Source organism: Chiloscyllium plagiosum, unplaced genomic scaffold, assembly GCF_037043375.1.
Source record: "Chiloscyllium plagiosum isolate Xiang-an unplaced genomic scaffold, Cpla_swu_hap1 HiC_scaffold_48, whole genome shotgun sequence".
NCBI classification, from domain to species: domain Eukaryota; kingdom Metazoa; phylum Chordata; class Chondrichthyes; order Orectolobiformes; family Hemiscylliidae; genus Chiloscyllium; species Chiloscyllium plagiosum.
Window position 1 is genome coordinate 3,206,628 of NW_028270186.1, and position 13,107 is coordinate 3,219,734.

The following is a 13,107-nucleotide window of genomic DNA, read 5'->3' on the forward strand; positions in this document are numbered from 1 at the left end:
ACAGCTCACCCCTCCAGGCTGAGTGAGTGGGCAAATACATGGCAGGTGCTGTATCATGTTGATAAGTGTAAAGCTGTTCACTTTTTTTGCAAAAATGGGATGGCAGATTTAATAGTTGAATGGCTGTAAATTGAGGGAGGGAAATGTGCAACAAAAGCTGTCACTGAAGGTAAACATGTGGGTGCAAGAGGTTATCGAGAAGATAAATGGTGTACGCTGGTCTGGTTAGTGAGAGCATTCTCACTATGAAGCACCCAAGGCAGAGCGCAGATTCCAGAGCTTGTTCACAAACCCAATTTGTGCTCCTATTAGATGGGTGAAATGAGTATTGATCCATCTGCTTCTTCAGTACTTCATCCGTAATGCTGCTTCATGGAATGTGTTCCACTGATAATCTTGTAAAGTAGCATCTGGACCAATTCCTTTGTCTGGTGCCTGCTAAGTTGCAGATCACATTAGATTGATCTCCTTGACAATTACTGCTGAATGGACACAGTACATTAGCTTCAAATTACTTCCCTGATTATGTGCCAAGCTGATTACGATATCTTCTGGAAACATTGGCCCTCGGAAGAGAGTTTTTGTGGTGCAGTGGACGTGACCTTTCTTCTGAGCCAGGGACCTGGGTTCAAATCCTATTGACTCGGGTATTGTGTCATAACATTCCCGAACATGGTGATCAGAAAATATCAACCCACCCAAAGGACAAACTGCAAAGACCTCATTTTAAATAAAAGACCATTATCTCTCTCATTTCTGGCTTGAACAGAGGATTATCTGGAACTACTGCACAGAAACAGGCCATTCCATCCTTTTGGTCCATGCAGGTGTTTAATATGGGCCTCTGCTCGTTCCTCTTTATCTGACCTGATGAATATATTCTTCTATTTCCTTCTCCCTCATGCGTTTACATAGAAATATAGAAAATAGAAGCAGAAGTAGACCATTACAGCCCTCAAGCCTGATCTGCCATCCAATATGATCATGGCTGATCACTGAGCTCAATTCCTTAATCCCACCCTCCCCATTATCCCTTGAACGCTTTAGCCACAAGAACTACATCTACATCCTTCCTGAAAACACATAGATTAGATTACTTACAGAGTGGAAACAGGCCCTTTGGCCCAACAAGTCCACACCGATCCACCAAAGCGCAACCCACCCAGACCCATTCCCTTACATTTGCCCCTTCACCTAACACTACGGGCAATTTCCCATGGCCAATTCACCTAACCTGCACATTTTTGGACTGTGGGGGGAAACCGAAGGAAACCCACGCAGACACGGGGAGAATGTGCAAACTCCATACAGACAGTTGCCCGAGGTGGGAAATGAACCTGGGACCCTGGTGCTGTGAGGCAGCAGTGCGAACCACTGTGCCACCATGCTGCCCATAGTGTTTTGATCATGGTCACTTTCTGTGACAGTGAACTCCACAGCTCACCACTCTCTGGGTAAAGAAATTTCTTCTTATTCAAGCCTGAAAGATTTACCCCTGATCCTAAGACTATGACCGTTGGTTCTGGAACCCCACCATCGGGGCCATCCTTCCTATGTTTATCCAGTCTCGAATTTTCAAAAGAATGTTTCTGAAAAGAGGCACTGGACCCAAAACGTTAACTCTGACTTCTCTTCACACACAGTGCCAGACCTGTTGAGTTTCTCCAACAATATCTGTTTTTGTAGAATTCTATCGGTACATCTTTCTTTGAGATCACCACCCACCCAACCCCTGAACATTATTCTAAATTCCAATAAATATTCCTAACCAACTCAATCTCTCCTATGTCAGTCTTGTGTTATGACACAGAGGTGAACCCTCTGCTAATTAAACCAAACATCCAGAAAAGCTCACCTCATCTTGTAATCTGTTAAATTATGAGTGACAGAGAAGTCCCAAATTCCATTATTTAAAAAAATCAATGTATTCTTTAACTCTAAAAGTGAACATTAAACAACAACTATTGACAACTCTAAACCCCCCTTTCTCTTAACTGCTTATAACCTGCCTCCAACTCTTTAACAATATACTGTTCCAATAAAATTACATCAACTTAATTTCAAAACCATAAAGCAGCTGTCATCTTTGGCGCATTTCTTTTTCCAGCTGAAGGTCTCCCTGGATCATCTTCTTGCTTTTTATATTTTTTTCATATGTTTTCAGGTGTTTCACATGAAAAGGTGCTTTTGATAGAAAATGTTTCCTAATTTGTTGATGGCAGTTGCTCTGTCGGATTTTCAAAATATCTGCCTTTTTTATATCCCCAACACCAGGTTGTGTCACTGGTTCGATGTTGGCAAAACAATAAATTCAAACTTTAGGTTTTAGTATCCTGGGGCATAATTAAACTGGTTAAATTCGAATTGTTGTCAAAACAGCAAGCAACTCAGGTATCCATTTCACAGCCAAATATTCCATATTTTCAATTTTTAGGCCACTTTGAGACTGCTTTTGTAACCTCTCAGTTCTGAACAGCATTCACTCTCTCTTAAAGGCATAGTACACACCTTCAACTTCATAACACTATAAAGAAAGGTAAGGTGGATTATGAGAGTAAACTAGCTCAGAATATAAAACCAGTTGGTAAAAGTTTCTACAGATACATTAAATGCAAAAGAGTAGCTCAGGTAAACATTTGTCCTTTCGAGAATGAAAAGGGAGATTTAATCATGGGAAATGAGAAATGGCTGAGGCGTTGAACAAGTATACTGTGTTGGTCTTCACAGTGGAAGTTGCAAGTAACAAGTCAATAATTGATGACAAGGAGGCTCTGGTAGGTGAGGACCTAGAAAGAATCATTATCACTGAAGAGGTAATTTTGGGCAAGCTGATGAGGCTAAAGGTAGACAAGTCTCCTGGCCCTGAGGGAATGCATTCCAGGGTACTGAAAGACATGGCAGAGGAAATAACAAATGTGCTAATGGTAATTCACTCAAATTTGCTGGGCTCTGCGCCGGTTCTGGCAGATTGGAAACTGCAAATGTGACACCATGGTTTAAAGAAGAAGGTAGACTAAAGGCAGGTAACTATAGGCCCATTAGCTTGATTTCCCTGTGAAAGATGCTTGATTCCATCACTTAGTAAGAAATAGCAAAACATCTGGATAGAAATTAATCCATTGGGCAGACACAACATGTGTTCATGAATGGCAGGTCATGTTTCACTCATTTACTGGAATTCTTTAAGGACATTGTGGCTGTGGTGGACGATGGGGGAACTGTATCTGGGTGTAGTGTATTTGGATTTCCAGAAAGTTGTATTTGACAAAGGTTTACAGCATAAGATGAATGTTCACAGAGTTTCAGGAAATGTATTAGCATGGAGAGAGGATTGGTTAACTAACAGAAGCAAAGCATGGGGATAAATGGGTGTTTTTCTAGTTCAAAATCAGTGGCTAGTGATGTGCTTCAGGAATCAGTGTTGGGACTGCAGTTGTTGACAATTTACATTTGATGATTTGGAGTTGGGGCCCATGTGTAGTGTATCAGAATTGACAGATGAGTAGCAGAGCAAAGTGTGCAGACGACATTGAAAGTCTGCAGAGGCATATTGAGAGGTTAAGTCAGTGGGAATGGGTCTGCCAGGTGGAGTACAACGTTAGTAAATGTGAGGTCATCCATTTTAGGAGGAATAACAGCAAAATGGACTATTATTTAAATGGTGAAAAATTGTGTCATGCTGCTGTGCAGAGAGACCTTGATGTCCTTGTGCTTGAATCACAAAACGTTGGTTTGCAGGTAATTAAGAAGGCAAATGGAATATTGTCCTTCATTGCTAGGGTGGATGGAATTGAAAAACATGGAAGTTATGCTGCAGCTGATGAGGCCACATCTGAAGTACTGGGTACAGTTTTGGTCTCCTTACTTGAGAAAGGATGTACTGGCTTTGGAAAGGGTATAGTGGAGGTTCATTATATTGATTCCAGAGTTGAGAGGATTGGCTTCTGAGCAGAGATCAATCAGACTGGGAATATACTCATTGGATTTTAGAAGAATGAGGGGGGATCTGAAAGAAAAATACAAAATTATGAAGGGAATAGATGCAATAGAAGCAGGGAGGCTGTTTTCACCGGAGGGTGAAACTAGAGCTGGGGGAAGGAGCCTCAAAATAAGAGGGAGCAGATTTAAGGTTGAGTTGAGGATGAACCTCTCCCAAATGTTTGTCTATCTGGAATTCCCTGCCCAGTGAAGCAATTGAAATGACCTCATTGAATGTTTTTATGGCAAAGATAGATTTTTGAACAGTAAAGGAATTAAGGGTCATGGTGAGCAGGCGGGTAAGTGGAGCTGAGTCCTTGAAAAGATCAGCCATGACCTAATGGAATGGTGGGGCAGGCTCGAGGGGACAGATGGCTTCCTCCTGCACCGATTTCTTATGTTGTTACATTCAAACAGTTGAAATTTGGGGGGGAAGCCCAAGGACAATTCTCACAGTGGAAAATTGTTTTGAGAATGGAAAATAACGGAAGTTAACGTTAGGAAGCTACAAAACACTATGATTAGTTTCAAGAGTTTAATACAGACTAAAGAGACCAATTAATGTAACAGAATGAGGGTTTTCACTTCTTGATAAAAGCAGTAATACAGGCATATTCTCTTTCAGCATTTAAGCCTTAAATATCTGTGAAGTGAAAATATTTTTAACTTTATAATCTTTCATCGTCGATATCATAAACACTCTTTTAAAACATGGAATTTTGATGTGTCAGTCTTTCAACTGATAACTGGAAGTTAGAATTTCTCATGTGCTGTTATCAGTCTTCATGGAGATTCGAACAGTCCTTTGATGCTGTCTGCTCTCTCAATCTCTACATTTCTCCTTCTTGATGTCTCAGAAATCAATCTTTTCCCAAACCCCTTTCCCTGACAGAGGGGCAATCTGAGGTAGAAATAATTGGGTCTGGACAAATTGTCAAAAATTTAACTTTGAAACACATACAAAGAACAGAATTGCTCACAAAATGTGTGATGAGATGATGATTAAATATAAGCAATTCTAGAGTATTTTCTACTGCCATCTCTCTGCACATCACAGTCATTAGAAAGGGCACCTTTGTATTGAATAAATAATTTGTCCAATCTCTGAAGTACTTTTATTTTGAATAATAGAACCCAGTAACATTATCAGAGCACTTCAATATCAGAATATTGTTATTGACCCTCAAGCACATTTGTTAATGTAACAGCCAGCTGTCACATAGTAAGATTGCAGAAACAGCGAAAGGGAAGATTGACAAGTTAATCCACTTTTCCTGGCTGATGTTTGGCCAGGGCATTGGGAGTGCTCCCTGCTTTTACAAAGGGAATCTTGGTTGTTGGACAACTGGATGAAAGGTTGCAATAAATAGATGGCGTCTTAATCTAATATCGGCTTTTGAAGGAGTTAGACTGCTTTTCCAAATCAGAGGATTGTGTTATGGAGTAGACCAGACCACTCAAAACGTTCTTAAGCAGGCAGCCCAGGCCAGAACTTTGTAATTTGTTTTGGTAAGTGTACAGTGAAAATTACCCAGACTGAGGTAGCTCGGTTGACTACTAGATTTTAAAACAGACAGAAATTTACTCACAAAATTACACAATGACACACATAGAACAGAATAAAGAGCCCCTACAGAATTCAGTCTATCCAAACTAGATTTAAGTATGCTCTTCTGAACATATGCAACAGTCCCAATAAACAAACCTCCTGAAAGATCAGGAAAAAAAATGGCACAGACACTTACAGGTTGAAGTTCGAAGGCCAGAAGGAGAGAGAGAGTTTCCACATAGCTCACTGTAGAACTCCCAACTAGTTCTGGACTGAACTGCTCATCTAGAGAACTGACCACTCTCCTTCCATAATACAGGTCACTTCCAAAACATGACCACTCTGAAAAAATATCGAGGACACAGTCTCCATGAGAAAAGGAACAGCTTTTTAAAAAAAAGGGACCAGCTTTGCGACAATTGATATACAAGGACTGTTGACTCAGCAGGTTGAATGCTTCCTGGGACTTAGGAGAATGAATGATAATCTTTTACGAACAAAAATTTGTTTTGGGGGCAGATGGGATGGATGCTGGGAGAATGTTTTCCTTGGCTGGGGTATTCTGAACGTGGATCATAGTTTGTCGACAAAGAAATTGGCAATTTATGACCAAGTAGAGGAAGAATTTAATCTCTGAGAGTGGAAGAAGGCTGTCAAAGCTGGGTCATTAAGTATATCCAAGTCTGATATTTTTATTCAGGAAGAGAATCAAGGCTTCTGGGGTAAATGCGAGAAGGTAATCTTGAGCGTTATCAAATCAACCATGACCTAATTTCATGGCAAAGCACACTTGATGGGCTGAACGGCCAACTTCTGTTCCTGTGCCTCGTGGTCTTTTGGTCTGATTGCAGCCTGAGAGAACATAAGGTCTTTTATCCTTTTGATATTGTCATTTTCAAATGACAGTGTCATTTTCTCTTGAAATTCCAATCAAATTTATTAGGTATTCTCCTTTATTTAAAATCTCTTGCCTGGAAATGTACGCATCTTCTCTGCACTTCGTCTATTGACGCCTTTCATAATTTTCAAAGTCAACCACAGTCTGTTCTTCTCCAGAAACAAGAATTCCAACTTATTCAAACTTTCCTGATGAGAAAAGTCTCTCAGTTTCAGTCTGATATGGATAAATCTCTGAAATTGCTCCATTTTCTCCATATTACTTTATCAACGTGAAGATCAGATGTGTTCACAACAGCTCTGGGTGTTTCTTGAAGGAGTTTCTATACAGTATCAACATGATGTGGCAGGACAGTGGCTCAGTGGTTAGCACGGCTGCCTCACAGTGCCAGGGACTGGGGTTGGAATCCACTCTCGGGCAACTGTGTGGAGTTTGTGTGGGTTTCCTCCCACAGTCCAAATGTGTGCAAGTTAGGTGGTTTGGCTGTGCTAAATCGCCTATAGCGTCCAGGGAAATGCAGAGATAGGGTGGTGGTGGTGGAGTTGGGGGGGTGGGGAGCGCGGATTAGGTTGGGGAGGGGCCTGAGGCTGAGTGGGATGCCCTTTGGAGAGTCAGTATGGACTCGGTGGGCCGAATGGCTTGCTTCCACACTCTAGGGATGCTATGAAACACCTCCACTTTGCAATTCTATCTCTCCAGAGAGAAACTCCACTGCACGGTTTGGCCTTCGGAACCGGTGTTGCTGTTTTTGTTAATCTCTGTATCTTCACCAACAGCCCCCCTTTGCTCCCCAAACCAATTTCGACTCTTATACTCCAGGAAGTATCTAGCCTATCAGTTATTTGCACCAAAAAACATCAGCTTGCATTTATCTCCATTGATCTGAATTTTCGGTGTTGTTCTCTATATTAAGTTGGTTGAATAGATTTTTGTTGGGATGGAATCAAACAGGTTTATTTTACTAACTAGGAAAACCAGCATTTATTGTCCATCTCTATTTGTCCTTGAAAATCTGGTGATGAGCTATCTACTTTTTTTGACCTCCACAGTCCACATGATACAGGTTGTTGAAGGAACGGCAATATATTTCCAAGTCAGGATGGTGATTGGAGTGAAGGGGAACATGCAGTCAATTGTCATCCCAAATATCTCCTGGCCTTGTCTTTCAAGATGGAAGTGGTTATGGATTTTGGAAAGTGCTGTTTAAGGATTTTTGAATGACTGTGGTGCCAGTCAAGCAGGCTGCTCTGTTCTGGATGGTGTCAAGCTTCTTGAGTGTTATTGGAGCTGCACCCATCCGGGCAAGAGGGAATATTTCATCACAGTCCTAACGTGTGCCTTGTAGGTGGTGGACAGGCTTTGGGGAGTCAGATTGTGAGGTATTCACACCTCTGGCTTGCTCTTGTAGCCAATATGTTTATGTGGTGAGTCCAGTTGCATTTCACATCACTGGTACACCTCAGAATGTTGACAGTGGGGGATTCAGTGTTGGTTGCACGACTGAATGTCAGGGGCAGTGGTTAAATAGTCTCTAATTGGCAATGGTCATTGACAGGTGTTTGTGTGGCTTGCATGCTACTTACCACTTGTCAGAGCAAGCCTGGGTATTGTCCAGATCTTGTTGCAATTGAACATGGATTTTTTCAGTATCTGAGGAACCTCCCCATTTCTGGGCTTATGGTAGAGAGAAGGTCATTGATGCAGCTGCTGAGGATAGTTGGGCCTAGAACACTACCCTGAAGAACTCCCTGCAGAGATGTCCTGCAGAGCTGAGACCAACTACCACAATCATCTTCCTATGCATCAAGTATGACTCCAACCAGTGTTGGGTTTGCCCCGATATCCATTGGTTCCAATTTTGCTTGGGCTTCTTGATGCCACATTCAAAAGCATACCTTAATGTCAAGGGTGAACATGCTGACTTCACCTCTTGTACTCAGTGCTTTTGTTCATGTTTGATCCAAGGTTGTAATGAGGTCAGGAGCTGAGTGACCCTGGTGGAACCCAATCTGAGCATTAGTGAGCAGGTTACAACTGAGCAAGTGCTGCTGATAGCACCATTATTGATGATTGAGAGGAGACGGATGGGATAATAATTGGCTAGGTTGGATATGTCCTGCCTTTGGTGTACAGGACAGTTGTATACCAGGGCAATTTTCCACATTGTCAGGTAGATGTCAGCATTGCAACTCCAGTGGAACACCATTCTCTGTGACTACCTGGTCAGGTCCGCGCCCCCCAACAACCCACCCCCCCATCCTGGCACCTGCTCTGCCACCGCAGGAATTGCAAAACCTGGACCCACACCTCCTCCTTCACCTCCATCAACGGCCCCAAAGGACTTTCCACATCCATTGAAGTTTCACTTGCACATCCACAAATGTCATTTATTGTATCCGTTGCTCCCGATGCGGTCTCCTCTACATTGGGGAGACTGGATGCCTTCTTACAGAGCACTTTAGGGAACATCTCTGAGACACCCGTACTAATCAACCCCTGTGGCCGAACATTTCAACTCCCCCTCCCACTCTGCCTCGGACATGCAGGTCCTGGGCCTCCCCCACTGCCACTCCTTCACCATCTGACGCCTGGAGGAAGAATGCCTCATCTTCCGCCTCGGAACACTTCAACCCCAGGGCATCAATGTGGACTTGATCAGTTTCCTCATTTCCCCACCCCCCATCTTACCCTTATTCCAACCTGTCAGCTCAGCACCATCCTCATGACCTGTCCTACCTGCCAATCTTTCTTCCCACCTATCCACTTCACCCTCCTCTCTGACATATCACCTTCATCCCTAGCTCCATCCTCTTGTCGCACTCTTAGTTCCCTTCTCCTCAGCCTCACCCCCACCCACCTCCCATTTATCTCTCCACTCTGGTAGCTCCCAGCCTCATTCCTGATGAAGGGCTCCGACCTTTTTCCTGCTCCTCGGATGCTGCCTGCCCTGCTGTGCTTTTCCAGCACCACTCTGATCTTGACTCCACTGCAACAGCTTGACTAAAGGTGGGACAAGTTCTGATATCGTACAGACTGAATCAAATTGGCTGAAAACTGGTATCGGTGATGCTGGGACCACTGGAGAAGGCCATGCTGGATTATACACAAGGCACTCCTGGCTGAAGATTGCTATAAATGCTTCAGCCTTACCTTTTGTACTGATGTGTTGGGATCCTCCATCGTTGTGGATGGGGCTATTTGAGAAACCACCTCCGCCAGTGAGTTGTTTCATTGACCACCAATGTTCACGACTGGATGTAATAGGATTGCAGAGCCTAGATCTGATACTTCGGTTGTGGGGTCACTGAGCTCGACCTATCACTTGGTGCTTATGCTGGTTTTATTTATTCATTCATGGGATGATGGCTTCACTGGCTCAGCCAGTTTGGCAAGCAAGTAATCCTGTTTGGTAGCTTCACCAAGTTGACACCTCATTGGCTTGATTTAGATGGACCTTTATTCATTCTTTCCTGTTCACGCTGTGTATTCTGTTGTTACAAAGTTGCAAGTGTATATATCCACTTTAAAATAGATAGTGTTTTCTGAATTTTGGAGTGAAATTAAAGTGCCCATTCAGCTGCCCAAATGAAACAGCGAAGAGAAGGGCTGTTCCAAAACAGATACATGTAACAACTGGCTGTTAATGGATACCTGAGTTTTGGTTGCTGTTTTGAAAGCAATTCCAATTTAACGAATTAATTTAAATTATGCCCAGGATACTAAAACCCAATGAGTTTGAGTTTTTTTTTGACAACATCAGATCAATGAGAGAATACGATATCAGGGCAGTGTGAGAAAACGCGGACATTTTGAAAATTGGTCAGAGGAACTGCCATTGAACAGCTGTTAAGCTGGAGAGTTAACTGCCCATCGAATATCACGCTCCCAACAAAACAAGAAGACACTCTCTCTATCAGAAGGTACCTTTTCCTGTACAAGCATTAAAAAGAAAGAGACCCAGAGAGATCAACAGATGGAAGATTGAAGACAGCTGGGCAGACAGAGACAGTGTGGACTTGAGATGAAGTTAATGTAATGTTTAATAAGTGTGTTATTGCATGTTAATAGGATTGTGTTCAGTTTGGTTTGTTAATAGGTTTGTGTAGTGTTCACTGTTCGAGTTTGGAAAATAAATTGTTATTTTTCTTTAAATGATGGGAATTAGGAGTTCTCTGTCACTCACTCATATTTTAACAGATTACAAGACGAGGCGAGTTTTTTCTGGGTTTTTGGTTTTAATTAACAGAAAGTTCAACCTCTGCGTCATAACACTATACTCCCCAAGGCCTACCAACCCTTCTGTATCTCAGACAAAAGTGATTACTTATTCATTTCACGGTCTATACAATATACCACAGCCTCCCTTATCCAGCCTTATCAAAGTCTGCTGCCCTGTATCTTTTTAAAGTGCTGACAACTGAACGGGATGGTGGAGGGGTGTTGTGTTAGGTCCCTGGACTGATGAACCAGGTCAAATCCTCACGCTGCAAGTAGGTAATATTCCAAATGCTTTCAATCTGAAAACGGTAGACAAACCAAGGAGCTTCTTGGTCTGTCTGGCTTGAAACACTGTGCTCCTCTCAGCGGTGCAAGATAACCACAGGAAGTAACAAAATCGAAATTTGAGAGAATAGGGTCAGGATGGTAGCTTGAGGAAGGGTGTGTAGAACTCAAGTGCAGGAAAACACTGATGTAGGTTGAACACTGGTTGGACCAAGTATCCTGGCCCTGCCATGTAACCTTCTCAGTACTCAAGAAACATGCCCTCCCAATACTACCTCAGATCATACCCCAGACTGACCACTCTGATTCCCTTGATCAGTTTACTGAAAATGTCCCCCATATCAGCTTTATCACTGAGCTTGATGAAACTTGAGGCACTTGTCTTCAGTTCATTCAGAAGTTGGAGAGAAACTAATTCATCTGGTGTAGGAATTAAGAAGATGGTACAGCGTGAAAGTGAAAATGGGAGGCAGAGGGAGATCGTGGGACCGACAGACAGAGGAGTCTCAGAAATGTCAGTACATTCCAAACTGAAAGGATAATGCAAGCATGATCTTCAGCCAGAAATCTCTGGGTAAGTTTGTTTGGAAAAATACACTGTACTGCCTCACTGTAGAAGCATGCTCGAAATGAAGCCCACTATTCCGGGAATGGCCATGCAAATTAAAGATTTTTAAAAGTCCATAAAATTCACCAATTTACCTGTCTTTTAGGCTTAAGCTAACAGAGGACATGGACCAGGTTCCTGTACATAACATAAATTGCTATTTATTACAAATAAATAAATTGGAAATAGAGATAATCATTGACTCCCCCTCTACACACAAGTGTATACACATACAGACAGAGAGAAATGTCGATTGTGTTGGGTGGAAAGAAAGACTGAAAGACAGTTCCAAGGTCCCTGTTCCCAGGGGTTGACTGACGTGGTACTTTGAGCTTGTCAGCATGTGTCACTTCTGCATGTTCCTTCTCCAGATATTTTCACTTGTTTGTAGAAGGTACAAGGTGGCTGGTTCACATTTAGAAAGTATCTGGCTGACTGGTTAGGAGCCATGGCTTACAACAGCTGCTGGGGGAGAAATGAACTTGCTTCCTTCAGGCTTAACGTAATTTATGCTGCCCTTGTGAAGAACTGATGGCTTCTCCCAAACATTCACAACCCCAAGCTGTTCAGCTGCTGAGAAGCCAATCAGATAGTTGTTTGCGAGCAGAAAGCTGCTGTCAGCAAAACTGGTCACGAGACCAGAGACTAATCAGCCATGAATGTTACCAGGCAAACCTTGCACACACAGTCCTCTGGCTTCAGCTCGAACAAGCAACTATCTAGTGTCAGCAGCACTTTGCATGGGTGTCAGGTGACTTGTTGGTAAAAACTGCAGCAATCCTTCATCCATCCTGGGTTTTTAAAACTGTTCTTTTCCAATTTCAGCCCGCAATTAAAAATGCAGAAAAATAACCCCCAAGGCAATTGCATGGATTTCTTCCAATGCAAACGTTTAAGCCGAGATCTAATAAAAGTGTTAAAATATTTAATAACTTTTCATACGGTTGATGGGAGAAATTATTTTACCTCGTGTCTGAGTCCAGACGGAAGCGGAAGTTTGGAATTCCCATGGAGAGTACAGAGAGGTTTGGAAATGGCATGTTTCACAAACTAAAACTAGGTCAGAGATATGGAGCACAAAGGAAGGAGGGGTTGCTGTTCCACTTCCAGAGCTGGTGAGTGTTCTTTTGTTCTCCAAACTTGGAAATTGTATCTTGCAATTCTTTGGGCAAAGGAGTAAAATCATAAATAAGGAAGTCACAGCTGCTGTGCTGTGACTGTGACAGGCAACAGAATGCACTGCAGATCCAGACAACCACTGAGTTTGCAGCAGGAACAACTTCAGCTGAGAGTTGCTGAACGGGAGCCTTTCTTCCCGACGTTACATGCCAGAAGGGAGAAGAGAGTTACCTGAATAACTTGTTCTGAGAGGCAGTCACATCCCTCAGTGAAGCAGAATTTTCAGGTTGATGATTGTTTGTGGAGATGAGCCTGTCACTGCAAGTCAGGCCAGTGTGAGGATTGAGGAAGCAGTGATGGAGGAGCCTCAGCCTTGACTGTGACCAACAGTAGAAGGATGGCAGGGTGAATGAGTGAACTTAACATGGCACCATTGTGCAGGTTGCCATTCAA